This window comes from Salvia splendens, chromosome 7 (genome assembly GCF_004379255.2).
Source record: "Salvia splendens isolate huo1 chromosome 7, SspV2, whole genome shotgun sequence".
Taxonomy (NCBI): domain Eukaryota; kingdom Viridiplantae; phylum Streptophyta; class Magnoliopsida; order Lamiales; family Lamiaceae; genus Salvia; species Salvia splendens.
This window is the reverse complement of record NC_056038.1, coordinates 33,747,588-33,753,323: the sequence shown is the minus strand read 5'-3', so window position 1 is coordinate 33,753,323 and position 5,736 is coordinate 33,747,588. Positions and strand designations below refer to the sequence as shown.

The 5,736-nt window shown below is 38.4% G+C and overlaps 1 pseudogene; it reads right to left on the bottom strand.

Moving 5' to 3' along the window:
• Positions 1–2,505: 2,505 nt before the first annotated feature.
• LOC121810776 lies at positions 2,506–5,221 on the bottom strand (annotated as a pseudogene).
• Between the last annotated feature and the right edge of the window lie 515 nt (positions 5,222–5,736).

The window sequence follows — 5,736 nt, the reverse complement described above, 5'->3', positions numbered from 1 at the left end:
CATTGAATGAATATATTATTTTGGCCAAACGCCTTGCGATATGCTTTGAATCCATAATTCCCTACGCTACCTGCTGCCCGACGGAATGTCTCCGCGCACAGCCGGAACGTATATTTGATCTGTAGCCGTTGCCCGACGGGTTGGAACCCGCGCACAACCTCCCAGATCCTTATCCCCGCCGCCCACACAGTTGCCGGATTTATCTCTTCATAGTTGTTCTCCATTCTACCGAACGTTAGGGATTTAGGTCCTTAACAACTTGTTTCCCCTAAAATTTTCGAGTTGCAGTGAAACAAAAAGGGGTGAGTATGGGTGGAGTATGAAATACTTGCGGGAGGGGAAATAAGAGAGAATTGTTACCTATGAGAAGTAGGGCTGCCTGCAGGAACTCTGCAGCAACTCCACTCTAATTTCTGTTTCATTCTCAATCTTGGCTATTTAATTAGCCTTTGATTTAATTTGGTATTTTCACGGAGCAGAATAAAATAATACGGAGCAGAAAATTAATAAAAATCCTCCCAGATTATATGGTAGTAGGCGTGTGATTTATTTCTCCCATAAGGAAAAATTTCCAAATCTTTAATAAATTAAGGTAAGGTAAGATTTGCTAGGATATTCCAATTAAATCATGGAAAGAAATAAATAAGGGATCAAAATAAACAATGAATAAATTCCCTTCTCCCAAAAATTGTGAGATTTCGAAATCCCCCTTAGAAAAATCACAGGGATCAATTTTTCCTCATGAAGAAATAGGATAATTAGGCTTTGGATTTAATTTGGATAATTATCACAAGACAAATAATTAAATCCAAGAAAAACAGAATCTCTCTCCAATAATTAGTAGTGGTCGAATTTTCCTCAATAAAATGGCAAGGTAATTATTTATGATCCTAATTAAATCTCACTCCCCTTAAAATATAATTTACTGCAATATATATCATTCCGCATTAATTAATTAAAGCCACGTCATAAAATCAACGAATTTGACTCGGTCAAATCAAAATTAGGTCACCAAAGCAAACTCATAACAATTCGTCATTTAATTCGTGACAATAAAAAAATAAATAAATGCAATCGTCTTAGGGTTCGGAAATTAGGGTTCGAAATGTGGGGCGTCACACAACCATTGCCACTTTTGCTCACCATGGGGTGAAGCTTGTAGTTGTGTAGTGTTTTAATGCTTTGAATGATCTAGTTTCTTGTTGTACTCATTTTCCAACATCTTAACTCCCTAGTTAAGGTTGTTGGGCCGATATTAAAGAGTTTTTGGTGTCTTTAATTCTCTAAGTATTTAGCATTTATGTTTGGTTGTTGATGTTCTTGCTTGTTTAGTTCAAAAACCTTATTTTCAAGTTTGCTATTTTAGGTTTGTGTTAAACTACTTTCTTGAGGTGTATTTCCTTGTTTATTTAAGTTATCTAAGCATGTTAGGAGTCATTTTAGGGGTTGTTCATGGTTGAAAAACGTTCCAAAAAAGAGAAGTAAAAGTATGTGCAAGTAGTCGGTTGTTGTGTGATTTTGATCGTCTAGTCGGGTTTCTTTTTGCATGTCTTTGTATGATCTTGTTGATTTCGTTCTTCTAGCTTTTCTTCACCATATTTAAGTGTTCTTGAAGCTTATTTCATCTTGTTTAAGTGTTAAAGTTTTCAGCTTTTCATTTGGTGTTTTCAAGGCATAATTAGGTAGTTAACTTGTTGATCTTGTGTTTCTCTTGCTTGGTTAGTTGTGTAGCAGCGCTTTAGTCTTTTCATTACTCATATTTTCGTGCGTGTATTTAGGCACCCAAAAATCTGATTTCAAAGTGCTAATCCTTTTACCATTAGTTTAGTTTAGTTGACAACTACCTTTTACCATTGGATAATAGCCAATAGCAAGCAACTAGTACAATTTATTTTCACTCTTTGACATGGAGCCTCCAAAATCAGTTTTAAACTCTCTCTCATGCTTTTCATGTCAGCTTAGCCACCTTAGGAAGTCTCCAAAGTAGCTAGTTAAGTAGGCTTTAGGTTTTACCTTTTAAATAAAGAAAAAATAGCTTCTCTAGCTTTCATTTAGGTGTGAACACTTAGAATTTAGTTAGCAGCCTTTACTTAGTTCTTTTTGCTTCTTTTACTTAGTAATTTTCGTGACAAAAGCTGGTTCCATTCCCCTTGTTCCTTTTATTCCCGAAAATGTTATTTTACAAAGTTCTCGCCATTGTTCTGATCTTGTTGCTAAGCTGCCCAGTTTATTTACTTGCCCAGTTTACTTATCAGTTTATATGCTTTCTGCATATTTTATTCTCACTCTTAGTTCCCACATTAGTTTAAGTTTTATTTATATTTCGTAGTTCAGTTCCCACCCCTAATTTAAAGCATGGCGGCATCGCCAAGCTCTTAAGTGTTGAAATACATAACGGATACGACCGTTCCTCGTGGGATCGACATCCGACTTATCACATACTAATTAATAGTATTTTGGGAAGTGGGAACGTATAAATCTTGTTGAATAGGAAGGGACACGCGCCTACGACACGCGTGCAAAATTACAAGAAAAATTTTCTGCGTCCGCCCCTGACCATGTAGTACACACTAGTTGTGCATTTGTGAGCATCTCCTCCGCCCCCAGCCTCTGCAGAACATTGGCAGTTACATCCCCAGGCAGTTCGATCCACGTTGGCAGAGGATACGAGGATGAAGCAACTACAGGCGGCATTGGCGACCGAATTTTGCTAGTTTTGATCTTCATCCATTGGAGCCACTGTGCAGCTTCGCCTTCCATGCATAGATCCATTAAGCGCTCTCGCTCGTCGTGAGGGGTGGCGTAGAAGTTCGTAGAAGTCGAAGTATTCATGGATATTGGTGTAGAGGCAGCCAGCGAATTTGGGGAGTGGGGGGCCTGGGAGAGAACCGAATTGGGGAGGGTTGATGGTGACGAAGAAGGGAGAATGTATTGCGGAGGGAAATGGTGGAAGAGTAGGCTTGGTGCAATAAGATTTGGAATGTGTTGTTGTGGACATGGAAATGGAGTAATACTAACACCAGTTATAGTATAAATTAAAGGAGAAAGCACAAAACTGATATTTATTGTGGAGAGCAAATCATATCTGTTAGAGAAAATAGGAGGAACAGGCACGATTTCAGGAACAACTAGCAAATTCTGTTTTTTTATATTGTTAATGGCATTTTATATTGTTCTACTACGTATTTGTAGAAGATCAATAATGATAATATTAAGTGTCTATGTCTAAGGTCTTATTAAATCCCAAAATTTAAAACCATACATTATAAATCTGAAAATAATAAAGAAATAAATCAAAGGTAAAGCGTCAATAGAAACTGTAAAAAACAGTCATCATTTTTCATTTTTCACATACTATTTGATAGTGTAGAATAATATTTATCCAACATAAAGTGAAAAAGTTTATAGACAACTCCTAGCAAGGAAAATGCTATGCCACTTTATATCGAATAACATATGCCACTATTAAGACGAACACGACGTATGCACAGACTCTTCAATTCATGCACTAATAAAGATGCATACATACACAATAAACAAAGTCTCCTGATTTATTTATAGTACTCCAATTTGCAAGAAAAGAAGGCCCTAAACAACCGTCCATACCGAAATCGGGCTTCTCACTTGATGAATCCCATCACTCCACGTATACCAACCAAATGCATACACATTCTCACTACTTTCAGCTTCAACTCTGATGCTCAACTTCTGCTTTTCCCCAACCGCACTAAAACGCAACGTTACCAGCGAGATTCTGACAAGATAACCCGGCGGCGGATCAACCGTGGCTGAATACGACGAATTCGCTGCCCCAACGTTTGTAACAGTTCTGTCAACAGTGACAGAGCCTTGCAGATTGGCAATTGCTAATGATGGGTAGTTCAAGCTGCTTGGCGAAGGCGAATTTAGTGGGTAGTTGAATGATCGATCCAATCGATTACCGCTGCTGCGGCATAGAAAGACAAGATAATCATCGTAAACTAGTCCCGGATCAACTGCCTTTGACGGCTGGATATGCCCTGTCCCGAATTCGAATGGTGTTGCGGGTTCTCCCAATGCGTATGTAATGGGTTTGCCTAAGTTGTTTGTTTGCTTTGCTGCAACAAATGGAATTTATTAATAGGAAGTTTGCTAGCAACAATAATTAGTAGTAATACAAGGTTATATATATATGTACCGGTTGTCATTATTGCATATCTTATGGCGGCGCTGCTCCAATCTGGATGTACGGCCTTGACAAGTGCACTGACTGCTGCAACATGTGGACAAGACATGGATGTTCCGGAATCAACCTGGAACTTAATCACTCTGTTGTCAGCTGCCACTTTTAGAGGAGACGATGACTCACTCCACGCTGCTAATATATTCAGCCCGGGAGCAGTGATGTCCGGCTGCGAATGTAACAAACAACATAGTGAAAAACCATGAAATTAGAATTTGTTTCCGGTTACTATGTTGCGACGATTTTTAAGTGAAAAACCATACATGCATGTCATCGTCGCAGTCGTCTGTTCAAAAACAAAACAACGCTTTGTTGAAATACATCAACAATATATTACATATAGATAATCGAATTTTCTGCATGGGGTAATCTCAAACAAATATAAATAATGATTTTTTTCTTTAGATTTTAAAAATTAGGGACATATTAAAATTTGAACAAAAATGATTGAGTATCAAAGAAATAGGAGAAAAAAATTGAAACAATTTATTGTAAACAGACCTTAAGAATGTTGGGTTGGACAAGGTTGGGGCCTCGAGAGGTGAAAGCGGCCATGAATGGAGCTGGTTTAGTGCCTAACAAAGTTTTGGTAGGTACGAGAGTTGCAGTTGGTGCTGCATCAGTGACGCTATAATTGACGATGCTAAGTTTCTCAATTTGATCGGACAACACAACGGCTGCCGGAATGAGATAAGGCCTGCCCACTACTCCTATTCCGTCATCGGTGTTGCCGAGCACAACTGCAACACCGACAGCTCTTTGCACTTCCAATGCCTGCCGAGTATCTCCCAACCAGCAGAATACCGGTTTTCCTCTCACCAACGCGGGTGAAAGCGTGCCGTTACGTCACAGACTGATTTTTTTGGTCAAAAAGAAGATTAGATAATAAGCAAAGATGATTTCATTATGTGAAGAAGATGATGTTAAGACTTCAAACCCTGTCGTTAGACGAGTGGTAGTTCCTGCGATTTCCGCTTCTCCTGCGTAAACAAGAGGATAAGTTAGTGTTGCCCACGGTTCGAAAACCGCCGGTTCCGGTTCGGAACCGCCGTTTCTGGTTTGGTGGAATTCGGAACCGGACCATGAGGCCATTTCACGGTTCCGGTTCGAAAACCGCAGTTTATACGGTTCCGGTTCTCGAACCGGCGGTTTTGCGGTTCGATTAATTTTTTTTTAATTTGAAATTTGGACTTATACAATAAATTGGAACAAGACAATGGATAATTTAAATTGAAATAAGACGGATAAGGTGAAAATGATATCAATTTTATTGAATTTGAATTGTAACGGACAACAATACATTACAATTTACAATACATATACAATAAAAGTATATAACATACAACAATGTAATATAATTTACAAGTGTCGTCGGAACGTAAATAAAAAAACATGAAATGGGGGGAAAATTTTGAAAAAGGCTTGAGCTCAACTTAAACTTTCAAAGTTAAACTTTTCAAATTTAAGTTGAGTTGCCTACGTATCCACAATTTTATTGAGGAATCAAAGCCCAC